Here is a 22,934-nt window from a genome sequence, read left to right on the forward strand (position 1 = left end):
CTCCCAAGACGAAAGAATGTCTGAATCCTCTGTGGAGACCACAGAGAAAGACCTAGTTCCCCACCTCATCGCGACCGGAGGCCTCACATCCTTTGAAAACTCCAGAGGTACGCGGAGATCAGTGCCTCCAAAGGAAACGATGCCTGACTCCTCATGAAACTTGATAGGAGTCCAGGATTCCTGTGGCACGTGGAACGGGACCCTTGGTCTCCCGCCTCAGCTGGAGAGGCGTCCCAATGGCCCTGCCAAGCCTCGAGGAGAATCCCGAGTTGTCCCTTGCAACTAGGCAGGAGTCCTGACGTCGCTGAACAAACACGAGTGTGTAAGGGCCATCACCGTCGTAACTCGAGAATACACCCCAGGTTCCTGCCGCAACTCGAGAAAAACCATGAGACTTCCCCCTTGCTGCGAGATGAGGCCCGATTCCCCTGCACTGCGTGCAGAGCAATTCCGTGTTGCACATCACACATGAAAGGAGCCTTGATTTCCTTCATGGCACTCCAGAAAAACCCCAAGAACACTGTTTCAAGGCCAGAGGGATCCTGAGGTCTCTGTAGCAACACAAAAGAGCTCCGTGGACCAAAAATCAACTCGAGATGAGAGGTTAGTCCCTGGCTTCGACTCCAGAGGAATACCACCTTACCACAAGCACCTCAAGAGGAGGCTTCTCTCAGCTCTAGCTATGTGAGAGGGACCCTGAGTTTGCGGCCTCAAGTGGAATGAACACCGCGATGCCCTGACTCAAAATAAGGCTGGATATCTCTGCAGTGACTTGAATGCAGGCTCGTTTTGCATCTCCCAAGATGAAAGGATGTCTGAATCCCCTGTGGAGACCACAGAGAAAGACCTAGTTCCCCACCTCATCGCGACCGGAGGCCTCACATCCTGTGATAACTCCAGAGGTACGCAGAGATCAGTGCCTCCAAAGGAGACGATGCCTGACTCCTCGTGAAACTTGAAAGGAGTCCTAGGATTTCTGTGGCACGTGGAAAGGGACCCTTGGTCTCCCGCCTCAGCTGGAGAGGCATCCCAATTGCCCTGCCAAGCCTTGAGGAGAATCCAAAGTTGTCCCTCGCAACTAGGCAGAAGTCCTGACGTCGCTGAACAAACACGTGTGTGGAAGGGCCATCCCTGTCGTAACTCGAGAATATACCCCAGGTTCCCGCCGCAACTCGAGAAAAACCATGAAACTTCCCCCTCGCCGCAAAATGAGGCCCGATTCCCCAGCACTGGGTGCAGAGCAATTTCGTGTTGCACATCACACATGAAAGGAGCCTTGATTTCCTTGATGGCCCTCCAGAGAAACCCCAAGAACACTGTTTCAAGGCTAGAGGGATCCTGAGGTCACTGTAGAAACACGAAAGAACTCCGTGGACCAAGAATCAACTCGAGATCAGAGGTTAGTCCCTGGCTTCGACTCCAGAGGACTACCACCTTACCACAAGCATCTCAAGAGGAGGCTTCTCTCAGCTCTAGGTATGTGAGAGGGACCCTGAGTTTGCGGCCTCAAGTGGAATGAACACCGCGATGCCCTGACTCGAAATAAGGCCGGATATCCCTGAAGTGACTTGAATGCAGGCTCGTCTTGCATCTCCCAAGACAAAAGGATGTCTGAATCCCCTGTGGAGACCACAGAGAAAGACCTAGTTCCCCACCTCATCGCGAACGGAGGCCTCACATCCTTTGAAAACTCCAGAGGTACGCGGAGATCAGTGCCTCCAAAGGAGACGATGCCTGACTCCTCGTGATACTTGATAGGAGTCCCAGGATTCCTGTGGCACGTGGAAAGGGACCCTTGGTCTCCCGCCTCAGCTGGAGAGGCGTCCCAATTGCCCTGCCAAGCCTCGAGAAGAATCCCGAGTTGTCCCTCGCAACTAGGCAGGAGTCCTGACGTTGCTGAAAAAACACGTGGGTGGAAGGGCCATCCCCGTCGTAACTCGAGAATATACCCCAGGTTCCCGCCGCAACTCGAGAAAAACCATCAGACTTCCCCCTCGCCATGAGATGAGGACCGATTCCCCTGCACTGCGTGCAGAGCAATTTCGTGTTGCACATCACACATGAAAGGAGCCTTGATTTCCTTGATGGCACTCCAGAGAAACCCCAAGAACACTGTTTCAAGGCTAGAGGGATCCTGAGGTCACTGTAGCAACACGAAAGAGCTCCGTGGACCAAAAATCAACTCGAGATGAGAGGTTAGTCCCTGGCTTCGACTCCAGAGGAATATCACCTTACCACAAGCACCTCAAGGGGAGGCTTCTCTCAGCTCTAGGTATGTGAGAGGGACCCAGAATTTGCGGCCTGAAGTGGAATGGACACTGCGATGCCCTGACGCGAAATAAGGCCGGATATCCCTGCAGTGACTTGAATGCAGGTTCGTCTTCCATCTCCCAGGACGAAAGGATGTCTGAATCCCCTGTGGAGACCACAGAGAAAAACCTAGTTCCCCACTTCATCGCGACCGGAGGCCTCACATCCTTTGAAAACTCCAGAGGTACGCGGAGATCAGTGCCTTCAAAGGAGACGATGCCTGACTCCCCGTGAAAATTGATACGAGTCCCAGGATTCCTGTGGCACGTGGAAAGGAACCCTTGGTCTCCCGCCTCAGCTGGAGAGGCGTCCCTATTGCCCTGCCAAGCCTCGAGGAGAATCCCGAGTTATCCCTCGCAACTAGGCAGGAGTCCTGACGTCGCTGAACAAACACGTGGGTGGAAGGGCCGTCCCCGTCATAACCTCAGAATATACCCCAGGTTCCCACCGCAACTCGAGAAAATCCATGAGACTTCCCCGTCGCCACAAAATGAGGCCTGATATCCTGCACTGCGTGCAGAGCAATTCCGTGTTGCACATCACACATGAAAGGAGCCTTGATTTCCATGAGGGCACTCCAGAGAAACCACAAGAACACTGGTTCAAGGCTAGAGGGAACCTGAGGTCACTGTAGCAACACGAAAGAGCTCCGTGGACCAATAATCAACTCGAGATGGGAGGTTAGTCCCTGGCTTCGACTCCAGAGGAATACCACCTTACCACAAGCACCTCAAGAGGAGGCTTCTCACATCTCTAGGTATGTGAGAGGGACCCTGAGTTTGCGGCCTCAAGTGGAATGGACACCGCGATGCTCTGACTCGAAATAAGGCCGGATATCCCTGCAGTGACTTGAATGCAGGCTCGTCTTGCATCTCCCAAGATGAAAGGATGTCTGAATCCCCTGTGGAGACCAGAAAGAAAGACCTAGTTCCCCACCTCATCCCGACCGTAGGCCTCACATCCTTTGAAAACTCCAGAAGTACGCGGAGATCAGTGCCTCCAAAGGAGACGATGTCTGACTCCTCAGAAAGTTGATAGAAGTCCCAGGATTCCTGTGGCACGTGGAAAGGGACCCTTGGTCTCCCGCCTCAGCTGGAGAGGCGTCCCAATTGCCCTGCCAAGCCTCGAGGAGAATCCCGAGTTGTCCCTCGCAACTAGGCAGGAGTCCTGACGTCGCTGAACAAACACGTGGTTGGAAGGTCCATCCCCATCGTAACTCGAGAATGTACCCCAGGTTCCCGTCGCAACTCGAGAAAAACCCTGAGACTTCCCCCTCGCCGCGAGATGAGGCCCGATTCCCCTGCACTGCGTGCAGAGCAATTCCGTGTTGCACATGACACATGAAAGGAGCCTTGATTTCCTTGATGGCACTCCAGAGAAACCCCAGGAAGAGTGTTTCAAGGCTAGAGGGATCCTGAGGTCACTGTAGCAACACGAAAGAGCTCCGTGGACCAGAAATGAACTTGAGATGAGAGGTTAGTCCTTGGCTTCGACTCCAGAGGAATACCACCTTACCACAAGCACCTCAAGAGGAGGCTTCTCTCAGCTCTAGGTATGTGAGAGGGACCCTGAGTTTGCGGCCTCAAGTGGAATGGACACCGCGATGCCCTGACGCGAAATAAGGCCGGATATCCCTGCAGTGACTTGAATGCAGGCTCGTCTTGCATCTCCCAAGATGAAAGGATGTCTTAGTCCCCTGTGCAGACCACAGAGAAAAACCTAGTTCCCCACCTCATCGCGACCGGAGGCCTCACATCCTTTGAAAACTCCAGAGGTACGCGGAGATCAGTGCCTCCAAAGGAGACGATGCCTGACTCCTCGTGAAACTTGACAGGAGTCCCAGGATTCCTGTGGCACGTGGAAAGGGACCCTTGGTCTCCCGCCTCAGCGGGAGAGGCGTCCCAATTGCCCTGCCAAGCCTCGAGGAGAATCCCGAGTTGTCCCTCACAACTAGGCAGGAGTCCTGCCGTCGCTCAACAAACACGTGTGTGGAAGGGCCATCCCCGTCGTAACTCGAGAATATACCCCAGGTTCCCGCCGCAACTCGAGAAAAACCATGAGACTTCCCCCTCGCCGCGAGATGAGGCCCGATTCCCCAGCACTGCGTGCAGAGCAATTCCGTGTTGCACATCACACATGAAAAGAGCCTTGATTTCCTTGATGGCACTCCAAAGAAACCCAAGAACACTGTTTCAAGGCTAGAGGGATCCTGAGGTCACTGTAGCCACACGAAAGAACTCCGTGGACCAAGAATCAACTCGAGATGAGAGGTTAGCCCCTGGCTTCGACTCCAGAGGACTACCACCTTACCACAAGCACCTCAAGAGGAGGCTTCTCTCAGCTCTAGGTATGTGAGTGGGACCCTGAGTTTGCGGCCTCAAGTGGAATGAAAACCGCGATGCCCTGACTAGAAATAAGGCCGCATATCCCTGCAGTGACTTGAATGCAGGCTCGTCTTGCATCTCCCAAGACGAAAGGATGTCTGAATCCTCTGGGGAGACAACAGAGAAAGACCTAGTTCCCCACCTCATCGCGGCCGGAGGCCTCACATCCTTTGAAAACTCCAGAGGTACGCGGAGATCAGTGCCTCCAAAGGAGACGATGCCTGACTCCTCGTGAAACTTGATACGAGTCCCAGGATTCCTCTGGCACGTGGAAAGGGACCCTTGGTCTACCGCCTCAGATGGAGAGGCGTCCCTATTGCCCTGCCAAGCCTCGAGGAGAATCCCGAGTTGTCCCTTGCAACTAGGCAGGAGTCCTGACGTCGCTGAACAAACACGTGGGTGCAAGGGCCATCCCCGTCGTAACTCGAGAATATACCCCAGGTTCCCGCCGCAACTCGAGAAAAACCATGAGACTTCCCCCTCGCCGCGATATGAGGCCCGATTCCCCTGCACTGCTTGCAGAGCAATTCCGTGTTGCACATCACACATGAAAGGAGCCTTGATTTCCTTGGTGGCACTCCAGAGAAACCCCAAGTACCCTATTTCAAGGCTAGAGGGATCCTGAGGTCACTGTAGCAACACGAAAGTGCTCCGTGCACCAAAAATCAACTCAAGATGAGAGGTTAGTCCCTGGCTTCGACTCCAGAGGAATACCACCTTACCACAAGCACCTCAAGAGGAGGCTTCTCTCAGCTCTAGCTATGTGCTGAGTTTCCGGCCTCAAGTGGAATGGACACCGCGATGCCCTGACTCGAAATAAGGCCGGATATCCCTGCAGTGACTAGAATGCAGGCTCGTCTTGCATCTCCCAAGACGAAAGCATGTCTGAATCCCCTGTGGAGACCACAGAGAAAGACCTAGTTCCCCACCTCATCACGACCGGAGGCCTCACATCCTTTGAAAATTCCAGAGGTATGCGGAGATCAGTGCCTCCAAAGGAGACGATGCCTGACTCCTTGTGAAACTTGATAGGAGTCCCAGGATTCCTGTGCACGTGGAAAGGGACCCTTGGTCTCCCGCCTCAGCTGGAGAGGCGTCCCAATTGCCCTGCCAAGCCTCGAGGAGGATCCCGAGTTGTCCCTCGCAACTAGGCATGAGTCCTGACGTCGCTGAACAAACACGTGGGTGGAAGGGCCATCCCCGTCGTAACTCGAGAATATACCCCAGGTTCCCGCCGCAACTCGAGAAAAACCATGAGACTTCCCCCTCGCCGCGAGATGAGGCCCGATTCCCCTGCACTGCGTGCAGAGCAATTCCGTGTTGCACATCACACATGAAAGGAGCCTTGATTTCCTTGATGGCACTCCAGAGAAACCCCAAGAACACTGTTTCAAGGCTAGAGGAATCCTGAGGTCACTGTAGCAACACGAAAGAGCTCCGTGGACCAAAAATCAACTCGAGATGAGAGGTTAGTCCCTGGCTTCGACTTCAGAGGAATACCACCTCACCACAAGCACCTCAAGAGGAGGCTTCTCTCAGCTCTAGGTATGTGAGAGGGACCCTGATTTTGCGGCCTCAGGTGGAATGGACACCGCGATTCCCTGACTCGAAATAAGGCCGGATATCCCTGCAGTGACTTGAATGCAGGCTCGTCTTGCATCTCCCAAGACGAAAGCATGTCTGAATCCCCTGTGGAGACCACAGAGAAAGACCTACTTCCCCACTTCATCGCGACCGGAGGCCTCACATCCTTTGAAAACTTCAGAGGTACGCGGAGATCAGTGCCTCCAAAGGAAACGATGTCTGACTCCTCATGAAACTTGATCGGAGTCCCAGGATTCCTGTGGCACGTGGAAAGGGACCCTTGGTCTCCCGCCTCAGCTGGAGAGGCGTCCCAATTGCCCTGCCAAGCCTCGAGGAGAATCCCGAGTTGTCCCTCGCAACTAGGCAGGAGTCCTGCCGTCGCTGAACAAACACGTGTGTATAAGGGCCATCCCCGTCGTAACTCGAGAATATACCCCAGGTGCCCGCCGCAACTCGAGAAAAACCATGAGACTTCCCCCTCGCCATGAGATGAGGCCCGATTTCCCTGCACTGCGTGCAGAGCAATTTCGTCTTGCACATCACACATGAAAGGAGCCTTGATTTCCTTGATGGCACTCCAGAGAAACCCCAAGAACACTGTTTCAAGGCTACAGGGATCCTGAGGTCACTGTAGCAACACGAAAGAACTCCGTGGACCAAAAATCAACTCGAGATGAGAGGTTAGTCCCTGGCTTCGAGTCCCGAAGAATACCACCTTACCACAAGCACCTCAAGAGGAGGCTTCTCTTAGCTCTAGCTATGTGCTGAGTTTGCGGCCTCAAGTGGAATGGACACCGCGATGCCCTGACTCGAAATAAGGCCGGATATCCCTGCAGTGACTTGAGTGCAGGCTCATCTTGCATCTCCCAAGACGAAACGATATCTGAATCCCCTGTGGAGACCACAGAAAAAGACCTAGTTCCCCACCTCATGGCGACCGGAGGCCTCACATTCTTTGAAAACTCCAGAGGTACGGGGAGATCAGTTCCTCCAAAGGAGACGATGCCTGACTCCTCGTGAAATTTGATAGGAGTCCGAGGATTCCTGTGGCACGTGGAAAGGGACCCTTGGTCTCCCGCCTCAGCTGGAGAAGCGTCCCAATTGCCCTGCCAAGCCTCGAGGAGAATCCCGAGTTGTCCCTCGCAACTAGGCAGGAGTCCTGACGTCGCGGAACAAACACGTGGGTGGAAGGGCCATCGCCGTCGTAACTCGAGAATATACACCAGGTTCCCGCCGCAACTCGAGAAAAACCATGAGACTTCCACCTCGCCGCGAGATGAGGACTGATTCCCCTGCACTGCGTGCAGAGCAATTCAGTGTTGCACATCACACATGAAAGGAGAATTGATTTCATTGATGGCACTCCAAAGAAACCCCAAGAACACTGTTTCCAGGCTAGAGGGATCCTGAGGTCACTGTAACCACACGAAAGAGCTCCGTGGACCAGAAATGAACTTGAGATGAGAGGTTAGTCCCTGGCTTCGACTCCAGAGGAATACCACCTTACCACAAGCACCTCAAGAGGAGGCTTCTCTCAGCTCTAGGTATGTGAGAGGGACCCTGAGTTTGCGGCCTCAAGTGGAATGGACACTGCGATGCCCTGAGTCGAAATAATGCCGGATATCCCTGCAGTGACTTGAATGCAGGCTCGTCTTGCATCTCCCAAGATGAAAGGATGTCTGAATCCCGTGTGGAGACCACAGAGAAAACCTAGTTCCCCACCTCATCGCGACCAGAGGCTTCACATCCATTGAAAACTCCAGAGGTACGCGGAGATCAGTGCCTCAAAATCAGACGATGCCTGACTCCTCGTGAAACTTGATAGGAGTCCCAGGATTCCTGTGGCACGTGGAAAGGGACCCTTGGTCTCCCGCCTCAGCTGGAGAGGCGTCCCAATTTCCCTGCCAAGCCTCAAGGAGAATCCCGAGTTGTCCCTCGCAACTATGCAGGAGTCCTGACGTCGCTGAACAAACACGTGAGAGGAAAGGCCATCCACGTGGTAACTCGAGAATATACCCCAGGTTCCCGCCGCAACTCGAGAAAAACCATGAGACTTCCCCCTCGCCGCGAGATGAGGCCCGATTCACCTGCACTGCGTGCAGAGCAATACCGTATTGGACTTCACACATGAAAGGAGCCTTGCTTTCCTTGATGGCACTCCAGAGAAACCCCAAGAACACTGTTTCAAGGCTAGAGGGATCCTGAGGTCACTGTAGCAACACAAAAGAGCTCCGTCGACCAAGAATTAACTCGAGATGAGAGTTTAGTCCCTGGCTTCGACTCCAGAGGAATACCACCTTATCACAAGCACCTCAAGAGGAGGCTTCTCTCAGCTCTAGGTATGTGAGAGGGACCCTGAGTTTATGGCCTCAAGTGGAATGGACACCGCGATGCCCTGACTCAAAATAAGGCCGGATATCCCTGCAGTGACTTGAATGCAGGCCCGTCTTTCACCTCCCAAGACGAAAGGATGTCTGAATCCCCTGTGGAGACCACAGAGAAAGACCTAGTTCCCCATCTCATCGTGACCGGAGGCCTCACATCCTTTGAAAACTCCAGAGGTACGCGGAGATCAGTGCCTCCAAAGGAGACGATGCCTGACTTCTCGTGAAACTTGATAGGAATCCCAGGATTCCTGTGGCACGTGGAAAGGGACCCTTGGTCTACCGCCTCAGATGGAGAGGCGTCCCTATTGCCCTGCCAAGCCTCGAGGAGAATCCCGAGTTGCCCCTCGCAACTAGGTAGGAGTCCTGACATCGCTGAACAAACACGTGGGTGGAAGGGCCATCCCCGTCATTACCTCAGAATATAACCCAAGTTCCCACCGCAACTCGAGAAAATCCATGAGACTTCCCCGTCGCCGCAAAATGAGGCCTGATATCCTGCACTGCGTGCAGAGCAATTCGTGTTGCACATCACACATGAAAGGAGCCTTGATTTCCTTAATGGCACTCCAGAGAAACACCAAGAACACTGTTTCAAGGCTAAAGGGAACCTGAGGTCACTGTAGCAACACGAAAGAGCTCCGTGAACCAAGAATCAACTCGAGATGAGAGGTTAGTCCCTGGCTTCGACTCCAGAGGAATACCACCTTACCACAAGCACCTCAAGAGGAGGCTTCTCTCAGCTCTAGGTATGTGAGAGGGACCCTGAGTTTGCGGCCTTAAGTGGAATGGACACCGCGATGCCCTGACTCAAAATAAGGCCGGATATCCCTGCAGTGACTTGAATGCAGGCTCGTCTTGCATCTCCCAAGATGAAAGGATGTCTGAATCCCCTGTGGAGACCACAGAGAAAGACCTAGTTCCCCACCTCATCGCGAACGGAGGCCTCACATCCTTTGAAAACTCCAGAGGTACGCGGAGATCAGTGCCTCCAAAGAAGACGATGCCTGACTTCTCGTGAAACTTGATAGGAGTCCCAGGATTCCTGTGGCACGTGGAAAGGGACCCTTGGTCTCCCGCCTCAGCTGGAGAGGCGTCCCAATTGCCCTGCCAAGCCTCGAGGAGAATCCCGAGGTGTCCCTCGCAACTAGGCAGGAGTCCTGACGTCGGTGAACAAACACATGTGTGGAAGGGCCATCCCCGTGGTAACTCGAGAATATACCCCACGTTCCCGCCGCAACTCGAGAAAAACCATGAGACTTCCCCCTCGCCGCGAGATGAGGCCCGATTTCCCTGCACTGCGTGCAGAGCAATTCCGTCTTGCACATCACACATGAAAGGAGCCTTGATTTCCTTGATGGCACTCTAGAGAAACCCCAAGAACACTGTTTCAAGGCTAGAGGAATCCTGAGGTCACTGTAATAACACGAAAGAACTCCGTGGACCAAAAATCAACTCGAGATGAGAGGTTAGTCCCTGGCTTCGACTCCAGAAGAATACCACCTTACCACAAGCACCTCAAGAGGAGGCTTCTCTTAGCTCTAGCTATGTGCTGAGTTTGCGGCCTCAAGTGGAATGGACACCGCGATGCCCTGACTCGAAATAAGGCCGGATATCCCTGCAGTGACGTGAATGCAGGCTCGTCTTTAATCTCCCAAGACGAAACGATATCTGAATCCCCTGTGGAGACCACAGAAAAAGACCTAGTTCCCCACCTCATGGCGACCGGAGGCCTCACATTCTTTGAAAACTCCAGAGGTACGGGGAGATAAGTTCCTCCAAAGGAGACGATGCCTGACTCCTCGTGAAATTTGATAGGAGTCCGAGGATTCCTGTGGCATGTGGAAAGGGACCCTTGGTCTCCCGCCTCAGCTGGAGAAGCGTCCCAATTGCCCTGCCAAGCCTCGAGGAGAATCCCGAGTTGTCCCTCGCAACTAGGCCGGAGTCCTGACGTCGCTGAACAAACACGTGGGTGGAAGGGCCATCGCCGTCGTAACTCGAGAATATACACCAGGTTCCCGCCGCAACTCGAGAAAAACCATGAGACTTCCCCCTCGCCGCGAGATGAGGCCTGATTCCCCTGCACTGCATGCAGAGAAATTCAGTGTTGCACATCACACATGAAAGGAGAATTGATTTCATTGATGGCACTCCAAAGAAACCCCAAGAACACTGTTTCCAGGCTAGAGGGATCCTGAGGTCATTGTAACCACACGAAAGAGTTCCGTGGCCCAAAAATCAACTCGAGATGAGAGGATAGTCCCTGGCTTCGACTCCAGAGGAATACCACCTTACCACAAGCACCTCAAGAGGAGGCTTCTCTCAGCTCTAGGTATGTGAGAGGGACCCTGAGTTTGCGGCCTCAAGTGGAATGGACACTGCGATGCCCTGACGCGAAATAAGGCCGGATATCCCTGCAGTGACTTGAATGCAGGCTCGTCTTTCATCTCCCAAGACGAAAGGATGTCTGAATCCCCTGTGTAGACCTCAGAGAAAGATCTATTTCCCCACCTCATCGCGACCGGAGGCCTCACATCCATTGAAAACTCCAGAGGTACGCGGAGATCAGTGCCTCCAAAGGAGATGATGCCTGACTCCTCGTGAAACTTGATAGGAGTCCTAGGATTCCTGTGGCACGTGGAAAGGGACACTTGGTCTCCCGCCTCAGCTGGAGAGGCGTCCCAATGGCCCTGTCAAGCCTCGAGGAGAATCCCGAGTTGTCCCTCGCAACTAGGCAAGAGTCCTGACGTCGCTGAACAAACTCGTACCTGGAAGGGCCATCCCCATCGTAACTTGAGAATATACCCCAGGTTCCCGCCGCAACTCGAGAAAAACCATGAGACTGCCCCCTCGCCGCGAGATGAGGCCTGATTCCCCTGCACTGCGTGCAGAGCAATTCCTTGTTGCACATCACACATGAAAGGAGCCTTGATTTCCTTGATGGCACTCCAGAGAAATCCCAAGAACACTGTTTCAAGGCTAGAGGGATCCTGAGGTCACTGTAGCAACAAGAAAGAGCTCCGTGGACCAAAAATCAACTCGAGATGAGAGGTTAGTCCCTGGCTTCGACTCCAGAGGAATACCACCTTACCACAAGCACCTCAAGAGGAGGCTTCTCTCAGCTCTAGGTATGTGAGAGGGACCCTGAGTTTGCGGCCTCAAGTGGAATGGACACTGCGATGCCCTGACTCGAAATAAAGCCGGATATCCCTGCAGTGACTTTAATGCATGCTCGTCTTGCATCTCCCAAGACGAAAGGATGTCTGAATCCCCTGTGGAGACCACAGAGAAAGACCTAGTTCCCCAGCTCATCGCGACCGGAGGCCTCACATCCTTTGAAAACTGCAGAGGTATGCGGAGATCAGTGCCTCCAAAGGAGACGATGCCTGACTCCTCGTGAAACTTGATAGGAGTCCCAGGATTCCTGTGGCACATGGAAATGGACCCTTGGTCTCCCGCCTCAGCTGGAGAGGCGTCCCAATTGCCCTGCCAAGCCTCGAGGAGAATCCCGAGTTGTCCGTCGCAACTAGGCAGGAGTCCTGACGTCGCTGACCAAACACGTGTGTGGAAGGGCCATCCCCGTCGTAACTCGAAAATATACCCCAGGTTCCCGCCGCAACTCGAGAAAAACCATGAGACTTCCCCCTCGCCGCGATATGAGGCCCGATTCCCCTGCACTGCGTGCAGAGCAATTCCGTGTTGCCCATCACACATGAAAGGAGCCTTCATTTCCTTGATGGCACTCCAGAGAAACCCCAAGAACACTGTTTCAAGGCTAGCGGGATCCTGAGGTCACTGTAGCAACACGAAAGAGCTCTGTGGACCAACAATCAATTCGAGATGAGAGGTTAGTCCCTGGCTTCGACTCCAGAGGAATACCACCTTACCACAAGCACCTCAAGAGGAGGCTTCTCTCAGCTCTAGGTATGGAGAGGGACCCTGAGTTTGCGGCCTCAAGTGGAATGGGCACCGCGATGCCCTGACTCGAAATAAGGCCGGATATCCCTGCAGTGACTTGAATGCAGGCTCGTCTTGCATCTCCCAAGATGAAAGGATGTCTGAATCCCCTGTGGCGACCACAGAGAAAGACCTAGTTTCCCACCTCATCGCGACCGGAGGCCTCACATCCTTTGAAAACTCCAGAGGTACGCGGAGATCAGTGCCTCCAAAGGAGACGATGCCTGACTCCTCGTGAAACTTGATAGGAGTCCCAGGATTCCTGTGGCACGTGGAAAGGGACACTTGGTCTCCCGCCTCAGCTGGAGAGGCGTCCCAATGGCCCTGCCAAGCCTCGAGGAGAATCCCGAGTTGTCCCTCGCAACTAGGCTGGAGTCCTGAAGTCGCTAAACAAACACGTGTGTGGAAGGGCCATCCACGTCGTAACTCGAGAATATACCCCAGGTTCCCGCCGCAACTCGAGAAAAACCATGAGACTTCCCCCTCGCCGCGAGATGAGGCCTGATTCCCCTGCACTGCGTGCAGGGCAATTCCGTGTGGCACATCAAACATGAAAGGAGCCTTGATTTCCTTGATGGCACTCCAGAGAAACCCCAAGAACACTGTTTCAAGGCTAGAGGGATCCTGAGGGCACTGTAACCACACGAAAGAGCTCCGTGGACCAAAAATCAACTCGAGATGAGAGGTTAGTCGCTGGCTTCGATTCCAGAGGAATACCACCTTACCACAAGCACCTCAAGAGGAGGCTTCTCTCAGCTCTAGGTATGTGAGAGGGACCCTGAGTTTGCGGCCTCAAGTGGAATGGACACCGCGATGCCCTGACTCGAAATAATGCCGGATATCCCTGCAGTGACTTGAATGCAGGCTCGTCTTGCATCTCCCAAGATGAAAGGATGTCTGAATCCCCTGTGGAGACCACAGAGAAAGACCTAGTTCCCCACCTCATCGCCACCGGAGGCCTTACATCCTTTGAAAACTCCAGAGGTACGCGGAGATCAGTGTCTCCAAAGGAGATGATGCCTGATTCCTCGTGAAACTTGATAGGAGTCCCAGGATTCCTGTGGCACGTGGAAAGGGATCCTTGGTCTCCCGCCTCAGCTGGAGAGGCGTCCCAATTGCCCTGCCAAGCCTCGAGGAGAATCCCGAGTTGTCCCTCGCAACTAGGCAGGAGTCCTGACGTGGCTGAACAAACACGTGGTTGGAAGGGCCATCCCCGTCGTAACTCGAGAATATCCCCAGGTTCCCGCCGCAACTCGAGAAAAACCATGAGACTTCCCCCTCGCCGCGAGATGAGGCCCGATTCTCCTGCACTGCGTGCAGAGCAATTCCGTCTTGCACATCTAACAAGAAAGGAGCCTTGATTTCCTTGATGGCACTCCAGAGAAACCCCAAGAACACTGTTTCAAGGCTAGAGGGATCCTGAGGTTACTGTAGCAACACGAAAGAGGTCCGTGAACCAAAAATCAACTCGAAATGAGAGGTTTGTCCCTGGCTCGAGTCCAGAGGAATACCACCTTACCACAAGCACCTCAAGAGGAGGCTTCTCTCAGCTCTAGGTATGTGAGACGGACCCTGAGTTTAAGGCCTCAAGCGGAATGGACACCACGATGCCCTGACTGGAAATAAGGCCGGATATCCCTGCAGTGACTTGAATGCCGGCTCGTCTTGCATCTCCCAAAATGAAAGGATGTCTGAATCACCTGTGTAGACCAGAGAGAAAGACCTAGTTCCCCACCTCATTGCGACCGGAGGCCTCATATCCTTTGACAACTCCAGAGGTACGCGTAGATCAGTGCCTCCAAAGGAGATGATGCCTGACTCCTCGTGAAACTTGATAGGAGTCCCAGGATTCCTGTGGCACGTGGAAAGGGACACTTGGTCTCCCGCCTCAGCTGGAGAGGCGTCCCAATGGCCCTGCCAAGCCTCGAAGAGAATCCCGAGTTGTCCCTCGCAACTAGGCAAGAGTCCTGACGTCGCTGAACAAACTCGTACCTGGAAGGGCCATCCCCATCGTAACTTGAGAATATACCCCAGGTTCCCGCCGCAACTCGAGAAAAACCATGAGACTGCCCCCTCGCCGCGAGATGAGGCCAGATTCCCCTGCACTGCGTGCAAAGCAATTCCTTGTTGCACATCACACATGAAAGGATCCTTGATTTCCTTGATGGCACTCCAGAGAAATCCCAAGAACACTGTTTCAAGGCTAGAGGGATCCTGAGGTCACTGTAGCAACAAGAAAGAGCTCCGTGGACCAAAAATCAACTCGAGATGAGAGGTTAGTCCCTGGCTTCGACTCCAGAGGAATACCACCTTACCAAAAGCACCTCAAGAGGAGGCTTCTCTCAGCTCTAGCTATGTGCTGAGTTTGCGGCCTCAAGTGGAATGGACACCGCGATGCCCTGACTCGAAATAAGGCCGGATATCCCTGCAGTGACTTGAATGCTGGCTCGTCGGGCATCTCCCAAGACGAAAGGATGTCTGAATCCCCTGTGGAGACCACAGAAAAAGACCTAGTTCCCCACCTCATGGCGACCGAAGGCCTCACATCCTTTGAAAACTCCAGAGGTACAAGGAGATCAGTTCCTCCAAAGGAGACGATGCCTGACTCCTCGTGAAATTTGATAAGAGTCCGAGGATTCCTGTGGCACGTGGAAAGGGACCCTTGGTCTCCCGCCTCAGCTGGAGAAGCGTCCCAATTGCCCTGCCAAGCCTCGAGGAGAATCCCGAGTTGTCCCTCGCAACTAGGCAGGAGTCCTGACGTCGCTGAACAAACACGAGTGGAAGGGCCATCCCCGTCGTAACTCGAGAATATACCCCAGGTTCCCGCCGCAACTCGAGAAAAACCATGAGACTTCCCCCTCGCCGCGAGATGAGGCCCGATTCCCCTGCACTGCATGCAGAGCAATTCAGTGTTGCACATCACACATGAAAGGAGCCTTGATTTCCTTGATGGCACTCCAGAGAAACCCCAAGAACACTGTTTCAAGGCTAGAGTGATCCTGAGGTCACTGTAACCACACGAAAGAGCTCCGTGGATGAAAAATCAACTCGAGATGAGAGGTTAGTCCCTAACTTCGACTCCAGAGGAATACCACCTTACCACAAGCACCTCAAGAGGAGGCTTCTCTCAGCTCTAGGTATGTGAGAGGGACCCTGAGTTTGCGGCCTCAAGTGGAATGGACACCGCGATGCCCTGACTCGAAATAAGGCCGGATATACATGCAGTGACTTGAATGCAGGCTCGTCTTGCATCTCCCAAGAAGAAAGGGTGTCTGAATCCCCTGTGGAGACCACAGAGAAAGACCTAGTTCCCCACCTCATGGCGACCGGAGGCCTCACATCCTTTGAAAACTCCAGAGGTACGCGGAGATCAGTGCCTCCAAAGGAGACGATGCCTGACTCCTCGTGAAACTTGATAGGAGTCCCAGGATTCCTGTGGCACGTGGAAAGGGACCCTTGGTCTCCCGCCTCAGCTGGAGAGGCGTCCCAATTGCCCTGCCAAGCCTCGAGGAGAATCCCGAGTTGTCCCTCGCAACTAGGTAGGAGTCCTGACGTCGCTGAACAAACACGAGTGGAAGGGCCATCCCCGTCGTAACTCGAGAATATACCCCAGGTTCCCGCCGCAACTCGAGAAAAACCATGAGACTTCCCCCTCGTCGCGAGATGAGGCCCGATTCCCCTGCACTGCGTGCAGAGCAATTCCGTGTTGCACATCACACATGAAAGGAGCCTTGATTTCCTTGATGGCACTCCAGAGAAACCCGAAGAACACTGTTTCAAGGCTAGAGGGATCCTGAGGTCACTGTAGCAACACGAAAGAGCTCCGTGGACCAAAAATCAACTCGAGATGAGAGGTTAGTCCCTGGCTTCGACTCCAGAGGAATACCACCTTACCACAAGCACCTCAAGAGGAGGCTTCTCTCAGCTCTAGGTATGTGAGAGGGACCCTGAGTTTGCGGCCTCAAGTGGAATGGACACCGCGATGCCCTGACTCGAAATAAGGCCGGTTATCACTGCAGTGACTTGAATGCAGGCTCGTCTTGCATCTCCCAAGACGAAAGGATGTCTGAATCCCCTGTGGAGACCACAGAGAAAGACCTAGTTCCCCACCTCATCGCGACCGGAGGCCTCACATCCTTTGAAAACTTCAGAGGTCCGCGGAGATCAGTGCCTCCAAAGGAGACGATGCCTGACTCCTCGTGAAACTTGATAGGAGTCCCAGGATTCCTGTGGCACGTGGAAAGGGACCCTTGGTCTCCCGCCTCAGCTGGAGAGGCGTCCCAATTGCCCTGCCAAGCCTCGAGGAAAATCCCGAGTTGTCCCTCGCAACTAGACAGGAGTCCTGCAATCGCTGAACAAACACGTGTGTATAAGGGCCATCCCAGTCGTAACTCGAGAATATACCCCAGGTTCCCGCAGCAACTCGAGAAAAACCATGAGACTTTCCCCTCGCCCCGAGATGAGGCCCGATTCCCCAGCACTGCGTGCAGGGCAATTCCGTGTGGCACATCAAACATGAAAGGAGCCTTGATTTCCTTGATGGCACTCCAGAGAAACCCCAAGAACACTGTTTCAAGGCTAGATGGATCCTGAGGGCACTGTAGCAACACGAAAGAGCTCCGTGGACCAAAAATCAACTCGAGATGAGAGGTTAGTCGCTGGCTTCGACTCCAGAGGAATACCACCTTACCACAAGCACCTCAAGAGGAGGCTTCTCTCAGCTCTAGGTATGTGAGAGGGACCCTGAGTTTGCGGCCTCAAGTGGAATGAACACCGCGATGCCCTGACTCGAAATAATGCCGGATATCACTGCAGTGACTTGAATGCAGGCTCGTCTTGCATCTCCCAAGATGAAAGGATGTCTGAATCCCCTGTGGAGACCACAGAGAAAAACCTAGTTCCCCACCTCATCGCCACCGGAGGCCTTACATCCTTTGAAAACTCCAGAGGTACGCGGAGATCAGTGTCTCCAAAGGAGATGATGCCTGACTCCTCGTGAAACTTGATAGGAGTCCCAGGATTCCTGTGGCACGTGGAAAGGGATCCTTGGTCTCCCGCCTCAGCTGGAGAGGCGTCCCAATTGCCCTGCCAAGCCTCGAGGAGAATCCCGAGTTGTCCCTCGCAACTAGGCAGGAGTCCTGACGTGGCTGAACAAACACGTGGTTGGAAGGGCCGTCCCCGTCGTAACTCGAGAATATACCCCAGGTTCCCGCCGCAACTCGAGAAAAACCATGAGACTTCCCCCTCGCCGCGAGATGAGGCCTGATTCCCCTGCACTGCGTGCAGAGCAATTCCGTCTTGCACATCACACATCAAAGGAGACTTGATTTCTTTGATGGCACTCCAGAGAAATCCCAAGAACACTGTTTCATGGTAGAGGGATGCTGATGTCACTGTAGCCACACAAAAGAGCTCCGTGGACCAAAAATCAACTCGAGTTGAGAGGTTAGTCCCTGGCTTCGACTCCAGGGGAATACCACCTTACCACAAGCACCTCAAGAGGAGGCTTCTCTCAGCTCTAGATATGTGAGTTTGACCCTGAGTTTGCGGCCTCAAGTGGAATGGACACCGTGTTGCCCTGACTCGAAATAAGGCCGAATATCCCTGCAGTGACTTGAATGCAGGCTCGTCTTGCATCTCCCAAGATGAAAGGAGGTCTGAATCCCCTGTGGAGACCACAGAGAAAACCTACTTCCCCACCTCATGGCGACCGGAGGCCTCAAATCCTTTGAAAACTCCAGAGGTACGCGGAGATCAGTGCCTCCAAAGGAGACGATGCCTGACTCCTCGTGAAACTTGATAGGAGTCCCAGGATTACTGTGACACGTGGAAAGGGACCCTTGGTCTCCCGCCTCAGCTGGAGAGGCGTCCCAATTGCCCTGCCAAGCCTCGAGGAGAATCCCGAGTTGTCCCTCGCAACTAGGCAGGAGTCCTGACGTCGCTGAACAAACACGAGTGGAAGGGCCATCCCCGTCGTAACTCGAGAATATACCCCAGGTTCCCGCCGCAACTCGAGAAAAACCATGAGCCTTCCCCCTCGCCGCGAGATGAGGCCCGATTCCCCTGCACTGCGTGCAGAGCAATTCCGTCTTGCACATCACACATGAAAGGAGCCTTGATTTCCTTGATGGCACTCCAGAGAAACCCCAAGAACACTCTTTCAAGGCTAGAGAGATCCTGAGGTCACTGTAGCAACATGAAAGAGCTCCGTGGACCAACAATCAACTCGAGATGAGAGGTTAGTCCCTGGCTTCGACTCCAGAGGAATACCACCTTACCACAAGCACCTCAAGAGGAGGCTTCTCTCAGCTCTAGGTATGTGAGAGGGACCCTGAGTTTGCGGCCTCAAGTGGAATGGACACCGCGATGCCCTGACTCGAAATAAGGCCGGATATCCCTGCAGTGACTTGAATGCAGGCTCGTCTTGCATCTCCCAAGACGAAAGGATGTCTGAATCCCCTGTGGAGACCACAGAGAAAGACCTAGTTCCCCACCTCATCGCGACCGGAGGCCTCACATCCTTTGAAAACTTCAGAGGTCCGCAGAGATCAGTGCCTCCAAAAGAGACGATGCCTGACTCCTCATGAAACTTGATAGGAGTCCCAGGATTCCTGTGGCACGTGGAAAGGGACCCTTGGTCTCCCGCCTCAGCTGGAGAGGCGTCCCAATTGCCCTGCCAAGCCTCGAGGAGAATCCAGAGTTGTCCCTCGCAACTAGGCAGGAGTCCTGCCATCGCTGAACAAACACGTGTGTATAAGGGCCATCCCAGTCGTAACTCGAGAATATACCCCAGGTTCCCGCCGCAACTCGAGAAAAACCATGAGACTTCCCCCTCGCCGCGAGATCAGGCCCGATTCCCCTGCACTGCGTGCAGAGCAATTCCGTGTTGCACATCACACATGAAAGGAGTCTTGATTTCCTTCATGGCACTCCAGCGAAACCCCAAGAACACTGTTATAAGGCTAGAGGGATCCTGAGGTCACTGTAGCAACACAAAAGAGCTCCGTGGACCAAAAATCGACTCGAGATAAGAGGTTAGTCCCTGGCTTCGACTCCAGAGGAATACCACCTTACCACAAGCACCTCAAGAGGAGGCTTCTCTCAGCTCTAGGTATGTGAGAGGGACCCTGAGTTTGCGGCCTCAAGTGGAATGGACACCGCGATGCCCTGACTCGAAATAAGGCCGTATATCCCTTCAGTGACTTGAATGCAGGCTCGTCTTGCATCTCCCAAGACGAAAGGATGTCTGAATCCCCTGTGTAGACCACAGAGAAAGACCTAGTTCCCCACCTCATCGCGACTGGAGGCCTCACATCCTTTGAAAACTCCAGAGGTACGCGGAGATCAGTGCCTCCAAAGGAGACGATGCCTGACTCCTCGTGAAACTTGATAGGAGTCCCAGGATTCCTGTGGCACGGGGAAAGGGACCCTTGGTCTCCCGCCTCACCTGGAGAGGCGTCCCAATTGCCCTGCCAAGCCTCGAGGAGAATCCCGAGTTGTCCCTCGCAACTAGGCAGGAGTCCTGACGTGGCTGAACAAACACGTGGTTGGAAGGGCCATCCCCGTCGTAACTCGAGAATATACCCCAGGTTCCCGCCGCAACTCGAGAAAAACCATGAGACTTCCCCCTCGCCGCGAGATGAGGCCCGATTCCCCTGCACTGCGTGCAGAGCAATTCCGTCTTGCACATCACACATCAAAGGAGACTTGATTTCTTTGATGGCACTCCAGAGAAACCCCAAGAACACTGTTTCATGGTAGAGGGATCCTGATGTCACTGTAGCCACACAAAAGAGCTCCGTGGACCAAAAATCAACTCGAGATGAGAGGTTAGTCCCTGGCTTCGACTCCAGGGGAATACCACCTTACCACAAGCACCTCAAGCGGAGGCTTCTCTCAGCTCTAGATATGTGAGAGTGACCCTGAGTTTGCGGCCTCAAGTGGAATGGACACCGTGATGCCCTGACTCGAAATAAGGCCGAATATCCCTGCAGTGATTTGAATGCAGGCTCGTCTTGCATCTCCCAAGATGAAAGGAGGTCTGAATCCCCTGTGGAGACCACAAAGAAAACCTACTTCCCCACCTCATGGCGACCGGAGGTCTCAAATCCTTTGAAAACTCCAGAGGTACGCGGAGATCAGTGACTCCAAAGGAGACGATGCCTGACTCCTCGTGAAACTTTATAGGAGTCCCAGGATTCCTGTGGCACGTGGAAAGGGACCCTTGGTCTCCCGCCTCAGCTGGAGAGGCGTCCCAATTGCCCTGCCAAGCCTCGAGGAGAATCCCGAGTTGTCCCTCGCAACTAGGCAGGAGTCCTGACGTCGCTGAACAAACACGAGTGGAAGGGCCATCCCCGTCGTAATTCGAGAATATACCCCAGGTTCCCGCCGCAACTCGAGAAAAACCATGAGACTTCCCCCTCGCCGCGAGATGAGGCCCGATTACCCTGCACTGCGTGCAGAGCAATTCTGTGTTGCACATCACACATGAAAGGAGCCTTGATTTCCTTGATGGCACTCCAGAGAAACCCCAAGAACACTGTTTCAAGGCTAGAGAGATCCTGAGGTCACTGTAGCAACACGAAAGAGCTCCGTGGACCAACAATCAACTCGAGATGAGAGGTTAGTCCCTGGCTTCGACTCCAGAGGAATACCACCTTACCACAAGCACCTCAAGAGGAGGCTTCTCTCAGCTCTAGGTATGTGAGAGGGACCCTGAGTTTGCGGCCTCAAGTGGAAGGGACACCGCGATGCCCTGACTCGAAATAAGGCCGGATATCCCAGCAGTGACTTGAATGCAAGCTCGTCTTGCATCTCCCAAACGAAAGGATGACGGAGTGTCCTGTGGAGACCACAGAGAAAGACCTAGTTCCCCACCTCATCACGACCGGAGGCCTCACATCCTTTGAAAACTCCAGAGGTACGCGGAGATCAGTGCCTCCAAAGGAGACGATGCCTGACTCCTCGTGAAACTTGATAGGAGTCCCAGGATTCCTGTGGCACGTGGAAAGGGACCCTTGGTCTCCCTCCTCAGATTGAGAGGAGTCCCAATTGCCCTGCCAAGCCTCGAGGAGAATCCCGAGTTGTCCCTCGCAACTAGGCAGGAGTCTTGACGTCGCTGAACAAACACGTGTGTATATGGGCCATCCCAGTCGTAACTCGAGAATATACCCCAGGTTCCCGCCGCAACCCGAGAAAAACCATGAGACTTCCCCCTCGCCGCGAGATGAGGCCCGATTCCCCTGCACTGCGTGCAGAGCAATTCCGTGTTGCACATCAAACATGAAAGGAGCCTTGATTTTCTTGATGGCACTCCAGAAAAACCCCAAGAACTCTGTTTCCAGGCTAGAGGGATCCTCAGGTCACTGTAGCAACTCGAAAATGCTCCGTGGACCAAAAATCAACTCGAGATGAGAGGTTAGTCCCTGGCTTAGACTCCAGAGGAATACCACCTTACCAGAAGCACCTCAAGAGGAGGCTTCTCTTAGCTCTAGCTATGTGCTGAGTTTGCGGCCTCAAGTGGAATGGACACCGCGATGCCGTGACTCGAAATAAGGCCGGATATCCCTGCAGTGACGTGAATGCAGGCTCGTCTTGCATCTCCCAAGATGAAACGATATCTGAGTCCCCTGTGGAGACCACAGAAAAAGACCTAGTTCCCCACCTCATGGCGACCGGAGGCCTCACATCCTTTGAAAACTCCAGAGGTACGCGGAGATCAGTGCCTCCAAAGGAGACGATGCCTGACTCCTCGTGAAACTTGATAGGAGTCCCAGGATTCCTGTGGCACGTGGAAAGGGACCCTTGGTCTCCCGCCTCAGCTGGAGAGGCGTCCCAATTGCCCTGCCAAGCCTCGAGGAGAATCCCGAGTTGTCCCTCGCAACTAGGCAGGAGTCCTGACGTCGCTGAACAAACACGAGTGGAAGGGCCATACCCGTCGTAACTCGAGAATATACCCCAGGTTCCCGCCGCAACTCGAGAAAAACCATGAGACTTCCCCCTCGCCGCGAGATGAGGCCCGATTCCCCTGCACTGCGTGCAGAGCAATTCCGTGTTGCACATCACACATGAAAGGAGCCTTGATTTCCTTGATGGCACTCCAGAGAAACCCGAAGAACACTGTTTCAAGGCTAGAGGGATCCTGAGGTCACTGTAGCAACACGAAAGAGCTCCGTGGACCAAAAATCAACTCGAGATGAGAGTTTAGTCCCTGGCTTCGACTCCAGAGGAATACCACCTTACCACAAGCACCTCAAGAGGAGGCTTCTCTCAGCTCTAGGTATGTGAGAGGGACCCTGAGTTTGCGGCCTCAAGT

The sequence above is a fragment of the Cervus elaphus genome, chromosome 16 (genome assembly GCF_910594005.1).
Source record: "Cervus elaphus chromosome 16, mCerEla1.1, whole genome shotgun sequence".
Lineage (NCBI taxonomy): Eukaryota > Metazoa > Chordata > Mammalia > Artiodactyla > Cervidae > Cervus > Cervus elaphus.